We start from the raw sequence: 13,822 nt of genomic DNA, 5'->3' as shown, positions 1-13,822 counted from the left end.
TAAGTGATTCTATAAAAAACAGTATAAATACTAATTCTTTAATGCAGTGCCTTGCAAAAGTTTCTAATTTAAATCAGTTTCTCCTATCCTTTTTCTTTCATAAATAACAAAGAGGAATGAACAGGAAAACATTAAACTAAGAGGGACTGACTGCCACTTCAGTTATTTACAGAGAAACTTTTCCTTCTCTTTTGCTCTCTGACTTCTCAAATTTTACGTACCAGCTTTAAAAATCTCTTGATTTTGAAGCTATGATGAACATCTAACATATCAGAGTTCACAGACTTATTAAGTTGCTGGACCACATGAGATTCCCCATTGCTTTGACCAGGGAGTTTCAGATGGTTTACTTAAGAGAGGAATTTAGAGAACTTGTCTATACTGTAATCCCACCTTATAAATCCTGTTATTTGAACCTGAATCTGCTTTTGACCTGTTATCACAGGAGCAAGCTAAAGTGCTTTGGAACTAGTGGTAATAGACTTCTATTTGCTTTGGTCACAGGCTTGCTCCTGAGCAACTCAGTTTGAGACTCTTGGGTTTGCAGAAGGCCTGGCTGGAGATCCTGGCACAGTCTTTGACTGCAAAGAAGTTATTCCTTATGTAAAACCATCTAGTAAAAAGGGTTTTAAGTTTTTAAAAAATTATTTATTTTTTATTATTTCAAAATAGTATGGGGCACAAGTGTTTTTGGTTAGATGGATCACTTTAGTTATGTTTAAGTCAGGTTTTAAATGTGTCCATCACTCAGAAAATGTTCATTGTACCTATTAGGTAAGTTTTCACTCATCTCCTCTGCTCTCATCTCTGCTTGATTGCCACTGAATTTCATTTCCTTCTGTGCACATATAGGCTCATTCATTAGTTCCAATTTAATAGCAAGTACACACGTGGCATTTGTTTTTCCATTCTTTAAATACTTCAGTTAGGATAATGGTCTCCAATTCTACCCAAATGATTGTAAAAGGCTTTAATTCATCCTTCTTCCTGGCTGAGTAGTATTCCATAGTATACATATACCGCATTTTGTTAATCCACTCATGAATTAATGGGCACATTCAACCTCATTATTCTGCAACTTGGATCAAAAAAGAGGACCTTTTAGCTACAACCATCAAACAGGCAGAATGAACCCTGAGGAGCTGAGGCTCATAAATGGTTTGAAGTGGGACCTTCCTAGTATGTGATGAACTATTTTAATTCCTTTAAATACTTAAATAACTTCTCTCCTTTAGTATACCTTCTATAACCTTAGAATACAGGGGTGCTTTACTGAACTATGACCAAGAACAATTTTCAATTAGTCTTCCTTATAGTATCTGGCTTCATGACCTTAAAATACTATCCACATACCAGAGATTTCACTAATTAGCAACTGAAGTTCCTAAGTAAGGGAAATAAGCCATGTTTTGAAAATGAGGAATAACTTTAATTTCTCTCATTATGAAGGAAATGTAAAGTCATGAAAGCAGCTCAGAAAATATTAAAAATATGTAGAAGAAAATTAATCTTTTCATTACTGAAAGAAACAATCTTATCATTGAAAGAAAATGTCTGTTAATGTTTGACATTTATTTTTTTCAAGGTTTTAAATATCTGTATTTGCACTTACAAAAATATGATCATACTATATAATGTTTTTTAGCAACCTACTGCTACCCTGAAACTGGAACTTTCCAGTTCAAAAATGTGTGTGTGTGTATATATATATGTATATATATATATGTATATGTACTGACATACAACTAAAACATAAAAATTGTGAATAATGTCCAGTCAGGTATTAGGTTTGGGAGTAAGGAAAGTAGTGAAGAATTATTGCCAAAATGTTAGAAATGTTAGAAGTATGTATATTTCACAAGGATGTTCCCATATGGTTAGAAACAACATCCTGAACTTTGTCTTACTATTTCAAATCCAGGTTTGTGTTTTGCTTAAAGACTCTTTATTTGCCTTGCTGGCTGCTGGCAGTTATGCACAAAGTTATTGATTACCAATTTTTTAGTGAGTTTTCCATGTCCTCTTTATTACATAAAAGCTGAATAATAAGAAGATGAAATGTGGGTGCTGTTTGTCTATGTCAGGAATCAGTAAAAATGATTCCTGACATAGGAAGCCATTAGCAGAAGCCATGGGGCATAAGCAGGCACTCTTACTTTTTATATTACAATTTGTTGTACTGTGAGTTACAGAAACAACATGACAGCTTTGGAGACTGGATAAGAAAACCATGTGTACTCAAACCCAATTTTCTTACATCAAACAAAATTTACCAGGAATTTACAATCTAAATTCTTATCCCACTATCTTGTGAAATATAATAAATAATGAACGTCATTTTGTCATGCAATTGTAACTCAAAGAATGCTAAATAAATACTTAAAATATATTAAAGATTTATCAAGTCAAATAATGTTTATTTTACTGGTAGAGGACTTAAAGGCTGGAAAAGTGACCTTTTAAAATTGCATAGATAATTACTGATGGCTGTGATAGAAATCCTTGGCTCTTGACACCTGGGGCCTCTGCTGGACAATAGAGTGGACTAAGCAAGTCTCCTATTGTCTGTATTGGATGCTTTTACAGTCTGTAGTCTGGCTGATCCTGGAGGCACTCTCCCTTCCAGAGCTAACCAGTTCCTGAGCAAGGTAAACAACTCACCCATTAACACACTTTTCAAATGCAAAGCAACCTATCCAGAGCCCCAGCAGATAGTCTCCTTTATCAGGCTCTCCTTCTTCCAGGCCACTATCTACTTGCCTTAATCACCCCAGGGCCAGGAAGGTCAGGTCCTAAATCCTAGAGCCTACTGAAATTATTTAAACTGGTCAATCCTGCACCTGCTGATCCAGCCTCTCCCATTCCATCCCCCAGGTAACAAAAATAAAGACTTCTCTTCATATTTCCCCTCCCTCTCTGCCTCCTGACTACTCCTGGTTCATCAGGTGTGGTGTGGGAGAATCACATGAGATCTCGGAAACGAGACTGTAACAAACTATCTCTTTAATGGCAGTCATCTGCTGGCCTGCCAACCTCGTCATAACTGAGTAATGGTAATTTTTAAAAACTTCCATATTAAGACATGAAGACCTTTCTTCATGTTAAGACACGAAGACCACATGATGTACTGTGGTTATGCTACTACCACCAAGGAGGCATTATGTGTACAAGAGATTAAAATCATTGCCCCTGACTCTGCTTTAGGACAGTACTGTATCATCTCCATCATTCTAATAGATCTAAGAAAGAGTAGATCTACCCCTCTGTTACAATATTATCTACATATTTCAATATATATGCAATATGAAATATATACGAATTATGTACATATTCAAACCTTCTTTCTTTTCATTTCATTCATTTCCTTCCTTGGAATTTATACAAAGTTGGCAGATCAAGTTCTACGGAGAGTCAGTAGCTAATGGCCACATTTGGTTTAGAAGCATTGGCCTTTTGGCTTTGTTTCTGTAGCCCTGGGCTACTTATGATAAGGATTTCATCATATGCTAGGAAAGGAAGATGTGCCTAAAATCTGCATCATTCACAAACTGTATTATGTAACCACCTGGTGCACCCACCACCAGATAAGAAAATAGGAAGACGATTTGGGGGCTGTCAGAAGCATTTGAGAAAGCATTTGGGAATTCCTAAAGTGAGGGGAAGTTTTCATATGAGAATTCAGAAAATTTTATCCTTTTGTAAACCAAAGATTTGTAGAAACGTTGTTCTTCAGCTATGCATTCAGTTAGGGGGCGTTTCATAGGTGTAAACAATAGTCCAATACTATCACCTGTTTCCATCTACTCATGGAGCAAATAGGGTTTTTCTCTACCAAGTACTGCTTTCTGTCAAAGTGAGAATTTGGAAAACAGGGATTTAACAGCCAAAGATGAATTCTTTATTTACTCGTATTTTAATTTTCCCCTTAAATTAAAGATGGGAGATTATATACAGTGTCATTCTCACCGTCAAATTCCTATAGCCACAGTGTCTTTTTCTTCTAGAAATGAAAGAGGGGAAGACAGAGATTAACAGTTTAGGGCTAAGAGATGAAGGGTTAAGAAGACAGAAGTTCATAGCCCTGTTCTTTCAGACTAAGCTCATTTTCTACTCTGTATTTGTTACTTAGTCCTGCATCCCTAATCTTACAATTCCTAAGCTCTGCAGTAGCTTTGCTTGGTTGTTTCTAACTTTATTTCTACATCTTCCTCTAACATTTATAGATGACAAATTTCATACTGGTTATAAGAAAACACTAACAGCGGAGAGCAAGATGGCAGCTGAGTAACAGCTTCCTTGCATCTGGGCATGGTGAATCTGGGGAGATAGGACTCCAGGCATCTCTGGCTGGTGGGATCTGCCTATCATCACCCCTGTGAGGATACAGGGAGTCAGCGAGAGACTTCTGGACCCCAAGAGGAGGACTAAAACAGTGGAAAAATGGCAAGTGGTCGCATGTGTTCAATCGGTCTAAACCCGCCCGCAACTGTAAGTTCAGTAGCAGCGAGACTGCAAACCAGAAAGGCCTTACCTGTGAACTGTTTTGATGTCTTTGGACTTGGCACTCAGTTGAACTATCTTGGGAGAGCCTGAGTGAGAGTGCGGAGAACTTTGGCCATTGTCTAGGGCCCTAGTCTGAGCTTCTGAGCCAGACGGAACTAATAGTGTTTGGCTGTGGGCCACAGGGAGCCATTGTGAGTGATCTGCCCCAGCAAGCTCTGCCCTCAGGGTCGCAGAGCTAGAATCCGGGTGGGAGCTGATAACCTAGCAGCCTAATGGTGGGGTCTGAGCTGCCTTGCAGCCGTAACCCTCAGGGGCAGAGTGAGACCGGTTTTGGCACACTGGGTAAGTGGATAGTCACTTCAGCAGTGATTCCAGTGACAAGCACTTTCCTGGGAAAGCTTCTGTTCAGCAAGTTTATAAGTTCAAAGTGCCTTTTAAGAGGGCTGAAGAGAGATTTAGGGTGTCTACCTGCCGAGGTTTGAGAAATCAGTGGCTTCCAGTCATATCAGAACTGTGATTAACATCTCATACCCCAGAAGACCACGTGTTCCCCGGACAATATTCAACAACATATACATACTGCTTTGTTTTTGGTTGTGTTTTTTTTTTTTTGGTTTGCTTGGTTTTTTTTGTTTATTTTGATGTTGTTGATGTTGTTTTGTTTTTTAATTTCAACCTTTTCTGTATAGATCTTTTTTCTTTCTCAATTTTTGTAGTATAATTATACTTTCCCATTGCTGCCTTTTTCAATAACTAGAACTTCATTTTTGCTAGTGTTTCTACTGCTATTATTTGGTTTTTCACCCCATTTTATCCCATAAAGTTTTTTGTTTGCTTGTTTTGGTTTGATTTATAGCATTTTTGTCTTTCCTCCCTACTTGGTGGAGGTGGGGTACTGTGTCTGATCAGGTTAGCAAAGAGCTGCTGAACTGAAGGGAACCACCCAACTGGGCACCCCCAGAAGGTGGGTTTTTTAAGGTTGTGTCAAAGTACCCTACTGTACACCTATATTGCTCTGTCTCCCTCTTTCTGTGCCTCTCTTCTTTTTGTCAATATTCCTTTTACCCACCCCCTCTGCTTTCTCTATTTTTTTCTTTTTCTTATCACTCGGTCCTCCTTTCTTTCATCCCTTTCTTGCTCTTCAAGTTTCTCACCCTTCTGGTCCTGTACCAAAAGAACTCATCCAAATCTTAGTCCACAGGCACTAGAACTTAAAGAGCAAGAGGAAGTGAAAGGAAAATTAGGGCAAGGAAACAGATAAAAGAAATCACTTATGAGGAAGAATCAGCAGAAAACTCCAGGCAACATGAAGAACCAGTCCAGAACAACCCCGCCAAGGGACCATGTGGTAGCTACTGCAGAGGATTCCACCTATAAAGAAATGTCAGGAATGACAGAAAGGGAATTTAGAATACACATGTTGAAAACAATGAAAGAAATGATGGAAACAATGAAGGAAACTGCTAATAAAGTGGAAAATAACCAAAAGGAAATCCAAAAACAGAATCAAATGAGAGATGAACGATATGAAGAATATAAAAAGCATATAGCAGAGCTGAAGGAACTGAAACAGTCAATTAGGGAACTTAAAGATGCAATGGAAAGTATCAGCAACAGGTTAGACCATGCAGAAGAAAGAATTTCAGAGGTAGAAGACAAAGTTCTTGAGATAACTCAGATAGTAAAAGAGGCAGAAAACAAGAGAGAGAAAGCAGAACGTTCACTGTCAGAATTATGGGACTTTATGAAGCGTTCCAACATATAACTTATAGGAATCCCAGAAGGGGAAGAAGAATGCCTCAGAGGAATGGAAGCCATGCTAGAGAATATTATAAAAGAAAATTTCCCAAATATCACCAAAGACTCTGACACACTGCTTTCAGAGGGACATCGGACCCCAGGTCACCTCAACTCTAACTGAGCTTCTCCAAGACATATTGTGATGAACCTGTCCAAAGTCAAGACAAAAGAAAAGATTCTGCAAGCTGCCAGGAGTAAGCAGCAGTTGACCTACAGGGGCAAATCCATCAGAGTGACCGCAGACTTCTCAAATGAAACTTTCCAAGCAAAAAGACAATGGTCATCTACCTTTAATCTACTTAAACAGAACAACTTTCAGCCCAGAATTCTGTACCCTGCTAAGCTAACCTTAAAAATTGACGGAGAAATCAAATCATTTATGGATATACAAACATTGAGGAAATTCGCCACAACAAGACCAGCTCTACAGGAAATACTTCAACCTGTTCGGCACACTGACAACCACAATGGATCAGCAGCAAAGTAAGAACTCAGAAATTAAAGGACAGAACCTAACGTCCACACTGATGTAAAAGATAAACTAAGCAATGGACTCTCACCAAATAAGACGAATAGAATACTACCACACTTATCAATTATCTCAATAAATGTTAATGGCTTGAATTCCCCACTGAAAAGACATAGATTGGCTGACTGGATTAAAAAACACAAGCCATCCATTTGCTGTCTGCAAGAAACACACCTGGCTTCAAAAGACAAATTAAAGTTCTGAGTCAAGGGTTGGAAGACAATTTTTCAGGTAAATGGAATTCAGAAGAAAAGAGGAGTTGCGATCTTACTTTCAGATACATGTGGATTTAAAGCAACTAAAGTCAAAAAAGACAAAGATGGTCACTTTATATTGGTCAAGGGAAAAATACAACAAGAAGACGTTTCAATTCTAAATATTGATGCACCCAATTTAAATGCTCCCAGATTCTTGAAACAGACCTTACTCAGTCTGAGCAATATGATATCCGATAATACCATAATAACAGAGGACTTTAACACTCCTCTTACAGAGCTGGACAGATCCTCTAAACAGAAATTAAACAAAGATATCAGAGATTTAAATGAGACCCTAGAACAACTGTGCTTGATAGACGCATATAGAACACTCCATCCCAAAGATAAAGAATATACATTCTTCTCATCACCCCATGGAACATTCTCCAAAATTGATCATATCCTGGGACACAAAACAAATATCAACAGAATCAAAAGAATTGAAATTTTACCTTGCATCTTCTCAGACCATAAGGCACTAAAGGTGGAAATCAACTCTAACAAAAACGCTCGACCCCACACAAAGACATGGAAATTAAACAATCTTCTGTTGAATAACAGATGGGTGCAGGAAGAAATAAAACAGGAAATCATTAACTTCCTTGAGCATAACAACAATGAAGACACAAGCTACCAAAACCTGTGGGATACTGCAAAAGCAGTTTTGAGAGGAAAATTCATCGCTTTAGATGCCTACATTTGAAAAACAGAAAGAGAGTGCATCAACAATCTCACAAGCCATCTTATGGAATTGGAAAAAGAAGAACAATTCAAGCCTAAACTCAGTAGAAGAAAAGAAATATCCAAAATCAAATCAGAGATCAATGAAATTGAAAACAAAAGAATCATTCAGAAAATTAATGAAACAAGGAGTTGGTTTTTTGAAAAAATTAATAAACTAGATAAACCATTGGCCAGACTAACGAGGAATAGAAAAGTAAAATCTCTAGTAACCTCAATCAGAAATGATAAAGGAGAAATAACAACTGATCCCACAGAGATACAAGAGATCATCTCTGAATACTACCAGAAACTCTATGCCCAGAAATTTGACAATGTGAAGGAAATGGATCAATATTTGGAATCACACCCTCCCCCTAGCCTTAGCCAGGAAGAAATAGAGCTCCTGAAGAGACCAATTTCAAGCACTGAGATCAAAGAAACAATAAAAAATCTTCCAACCAAAAAATGCCCTGGTCCAGATGGCTTCACTCCAGAATTCTATCAAACCTTAAAGGAAGAGCTTATCCCTGTACTACAGAAATTATTCCAAAAAATTGAGGAAGAAGGAATCTTCCCAAACACATTCTATGAAGCAAACATCACCCTGATACCAAAACCAGGAAAAGACCCAAACAAAAAGGAGAATTTCAGACCAATCTCACTCATGAATATAGATGCAAAAATTCTCAACAAAATCCTAGCCAATAGATTACAGCTTATCATCAAAAAAGTCATTCATCATGATCAAGTAGGCTTCATCCCAGGGATGCAAGGCTGGTTTAACATACGCAAGTCCATAAACGTTATCCACCATATTAACAGAGGCAAAAATAAAGATCACATGACCCTCTCAATAGATGCAGAAAAAGCATTTGATAAAATCCAGCATCCTTTTCTAATTAGAACATTGAAGAGTATAGGCATAGGTGGTACATTTCTAAAACTGATTGAAGTTATCTATGACAAACCCACAGCTAATATTTTACTGAATGGAGTAAAACTGAAAGCTTTTCCTCTTAGAACTGGAATGAGACAAGGTTGTCCACTGTCACCTTTACTATTCAACATAGGGCTGGAAGTTCTAGCCAATACAATTAGGCAAGACAAGGAAATAAAGGGATTCCAAATGGGAGCAGAGGAGGTCAAACTCTCCCTCTTTGCTGATGACATGATCTTATACTTAGAGAACCCCAAAGACTCAACCACAAGACTCCTTGAAATCATCAAAAAATACAGTAATGTTTCAGGATATAAAATCAATGTCCACAAGTCAGTAGCCTTTGTATATGCCAATAACAGTCAAGATGAGAAGCTAATTAAGGACACAACTCCCTTCACCATAGTTTCAAAGAAAATGAAATACCTAGGAATACACCTAACAAAGGAGGTGAAGGACCTCTATAAAGAAAACTATGAAATCCTCAGAAAGGAAATAGCAGAGGATATTAACAAATGGAAGAACATACCAGGCTCATGGATGGGAAGAATCAACATTGTTAAAATGTCTATACTTCCCAAATCAATCTACCTATTCAATGCCATTCCTATCAAAATATCAACATCATACTTTCAAAATTTGGAGAAAATGATTCTGCGTTTTGTATGGAACCGGAAAAAACCCCGTATAGCTAAGGCAGTTCTTAGTAATAAAAATAAAGCTGGGGGCATCAGCATACCAGATTTTAGTCTGTACTACAAAGCCATAGTGGTCAAGACAGCATGGTACTGGCACAGAAACAGAGACAAAGACACTTGGAATCAAATTGAAAACCAAGAAATTGTTTCAATCATCTTACAACCACCTAATCTTCGATAAACCAAACAAGAACATACCTTGGGGGAAAGACTCCCTATTCAATAAATGGTGTTGGGAGAACTGGATGTCTACATGTAAAAGACTGAAACTGGACCCACACCTTTCCCCACTCACAAAAATTGATTCAAGATGGATAATGGACTTAAATTTAAGGCATGAAACAATAAAAATCCTCCAAGAAAGCATAGGAAAAACACTGGAAGATATTGGCCTGGGGAAAGATTTCATGAAGAAGACTGCCATGGCAATCGCAACAACAACAAAAATAAACAAATGGGACTTCATTAAACTGAAAAGCTTCTCAACAGCTAAGGAGACACTAACCAAAGCAAAGAGACAACCTACACAATGGGAAAGGATATTTGCATATTTTCAATCAGACAAAAGCTTGATAACTAGGATCTATAGAGAACTCAAATTAATCCACATGAAAAAAGCCAACAATCCCATATATCAATGGGCAAGAGATATGAATAGAACCTTCTCTAAAGATGAGAGATGAATGACTAACAAACACATGAAAAAATGTTCATCATCTCTATATATTAGAGAAATGCAAATCAAAACAACCCTGAGATTTCATCTAACCCCAGTGAGAATGGCCCACATCACAAAATCTCAAAACTGCAGATGCTGGCGTGGATGTGGAGAGAAGGGAACACTTTTACACTGCTGGTGGGACTACAAACTAGTACAACCTTTCTGGAAGGAAGTATGGAGAAACCTCAAAGCACTCAAGCTAGACCTCCCATTTGATCCTGCAATCCCATTACTGGGCATCTACCCAGAAGGAAAAAAATCCTTTTATCATAAGGACACTTGTACTAGACTGCTTATTGCAGCTCAATTTACAATCGCCAAAATGTGGAAACAGCCTAAATGCCCACCAATCCAGGAATGGATTAACAAGCTGTGGTATATGTATACCATGGAATACTATTCAGCCATTAAAAAAAATGGAGACTTTACATCCTTCGTATTAACCTGGATGGCAGTGGAAGACATTATTCTTAGTAAAGCATCACAAGAATGGAGAAGCATGAATCCTATGTACTCAATTTTGATATGAGGACAATTAATGACAATTAAGGTTATGGGGGGGGAGGAAAAGCAGAAAGAGGGACGGAGGGAGGGGTGTGGGGCCTTGGTGTATGCCACACCTTCTTGGGGCAAGACATGATTGCAAGAAGGACTTTACCTAACAATTGCAATCAGTGTAACCTGGCTTATTGTACCCTCAATGAATCTCCAACAATAATAAAAAAAAAGAAAACACTAACAATTAAATGATTGTAGAGATTTCCTTGCTTCAATATTTTTTTCCCTAGTGTTACAGTTTAACATGGTAGCATTTGCAAAGTGGAGAGAGCAGCTGGTAAATAAAGATTATATTAGTAAAGATCTGTGTCTCCTCAGAGGAAAAAAAATTGGTTGAAGTGAAAAAGAATTTCTGTGGTGTTTATCTTAAAGCTAACATTAGTAGAGCAAACCTCCTAGGAATTTTTCCATGTCTCTGCAATCTCTTCTGTTTGTAGATTCTAGGCTTTGGTGTCACAAAAACACCTTGCATTCATATAAAGTTACTCTTGTTCCTGCTTCCTGACATTTGAATAGCTCAGGAATATTAATAAATTCACACGGGAGACTGATATTTGCAGTCCACATGATCTTACATCTACCACAAACAACAAAGTAGATAACCCAGGAGACAGACACTGGTCAGTTAGTTCTTCAGAAAATACAGGCTTGTCTGGGATATCCTAAAACACGTTTTCTTAATACCATGTTATGAGTGAATATAGTCTTCTCTGGTTTGATATATTTGAGCACAAACATATGGTTTCTAATTTACTTCAATCTTAAAATCTTCAAAAGTCAGACACAGAAATAGCATGGTCTTGGCTATAGTAGCTGCACAATACAAACCTCGGGGTCATGACAATGACAATCTGGCCAGCTGCCACCTCAGAGTTAATTGCAGACTGAGATAAAGGCCTGAAACAGCTCAGTGGCTTTTCTTAATGCTGAGATAAAGGCCTGAAACAGCTCAGTGGCTTTCCTTAATCAAGTCACTTATTTAAATGACCTGTAGAGTCTGCTCATGGATATATTTGTATTGTCAGAGGTCGTAATGCCTTGAGGGTTCTCATTCCATGGAAAATAAGGTATTAATTAACAAATGATATGATGAAACATGCTTAAACTCCTGGATAATTAAGAAAAATGAACTCAAAGCAATAATGATGGAAATTTATTAAGATTAGTGATATTAAAAGCTGGACGCAGCAGGGTAATACAAAAGTGGGAAGGAGAAAGCATTGATGTTCGAAGTACAGAAAAGGGAAAACTTAGGAGGTCTCAGCAAAAACTGGTCTTTGGGAACAAAGGAGACGGGGATGTCCAGATTATCTGTCCCCACACAGGTGAGCCCATGCTCTCCTGAGATCACTGGAATACTACTTCACTACCCAAGCTTATTTCTAGAATTCTCTTGATTTGCCTGATCACTTTATGCTATTATTTTAACGGACTGATTATCTAGTGTTCAGAAATGTGACATCAGAATTAAGGTCTTCTTTTCACCAAAGTGGCTTCCTGGGTTTCTGACATCTGGGAATAAATTAGCATCTGTTGTAACTATACATATTCTGTAATCTAATAAAGACTCCTCATTTTAATTTAAAGAGGGGGGAGGATGGGTGGAGGGAGGGTAATTAGTGGGACTACACCTATAGTGCATTTTACAAGGGTACATGTTAAATCTACTAAGTGTAGAATATAAATGTCTTAACACAATAACTGAGAAAATGCTGCAAAGGCTATGTTAACCAGATTGATAAAAGCATTTCAAATTGTATATAAACTAGCACATTGTACCCCATAATTGCATTAATGTACACAGCTCTGATTTAATAAAAAAAATAATAAATTGCATATCTGCTCTAAAACATTCAGACAGATATTTTTCTTATTGTTTTTTAAAAATTAAATTTTGCTTTCTGGCATAATAGAAATGAATATTCAATAGAAAGTTTTTACCATACTATAAAGTTGTTAAAGTGTCCAGTGATTTTGTTCTCATTTATGTTGACCATTAGTTATTTGCTAAGTAGGAAGAAATTATGTTAAGGATTCAGATATAAACTCATGGTGCTTTAGAGCCTGTGAACCATTTTGTGACCGGAGAAAGAGCTCTGTAGTCTGGAGGTTTGATGTTCAGGTGCCCCAGAGGAGGCGACTGAACCAGAGCTTCAGAGCTGAGCAGCTAGAACAGGAGCACAAAAGAAGCCACAGCAGAACACAGAAGGGCGGTGCCCCAGGTCTCTTCTAAAGCAAGGAGGAGCTTTAATTCACTAGCTTGAGTTGACCTTGGATAATAGAGACAAACATTCTCAAAGGGCAGCTACATTCTGCTTTAGGGGAAAATAGGCTGATGCTATGGAGTTTCTTCTTTCCTTCGGAGTCCCCATCCTTGTTGTCAGAGGGTAACACCAGTGCTGCAGGGAATTCAGGTGCATTTGGCTTCCTCAGCCCCAGATGTAAGTTTGGTTTATAACTCTCCATTATGATGAGAGCTCAAGAATTAAGAGTATTTTATTGAGTGCTTTTAAAATTCTTTCAGATGAAGATGAGGGTACAAATGATAAGCTTACATTGTTTGTGTTTGTCAGGCAAAGTCCAAGTTGTAGTTGAGCCCTTCACCCAGGGTCTGTGCTGTATACCCTTGTATTGTGCCCTTTCAATGAGAGTTTACCAATCCTCCTCCGTCCTCTCTCCTTTCTCCTCGCCTTCTACCTCTCTTACCTCTCCCCCCACTTGAATTTAATTGTATTTTTCTTTTGTGTGGCTGTATAGTTGTTTTTCTATTGGTTTCACAATGGATTTGAGTACATTGGATACTTGCTTTTTCATTCTTGTGATACTTCACTAAGGAGAATGTTCTTCAACTCCATCCAGGTTAATACAAAAGATGTAGGGTCACCATCTATTAGTATGCGCTACCCAGAAGAAGAATATCATTTTACCATAAGGACATTTGCACTAGAATGTTTATCCAAGCTCAATTTATAATGGCTAAGATACAGAATGAACCCACGTGCCCATCAACTCATGAATGGATTAATCAACTGTGGTATATGTATGACTTGGAATACTATTCAGCTATTGAGTACTTTTTAATAATGAACTTACCTT

Source organism: Nycticebus coucang, chromosome 11 (genome assembly GCF_027406575.1).
Source record: "Nycticebus coucang isolate mNycCou1 chromosome 11, mNycCou1.pri, whole genome shotgun sequence".
NCBI lineage: Eukaryota > Metazoa > Chordata > Mammalia > Primates > Lorisidae > Nycticebus > Nycticebus coucang.
This window is presented reverse-complemented; position numbering follows the sequence as displayed.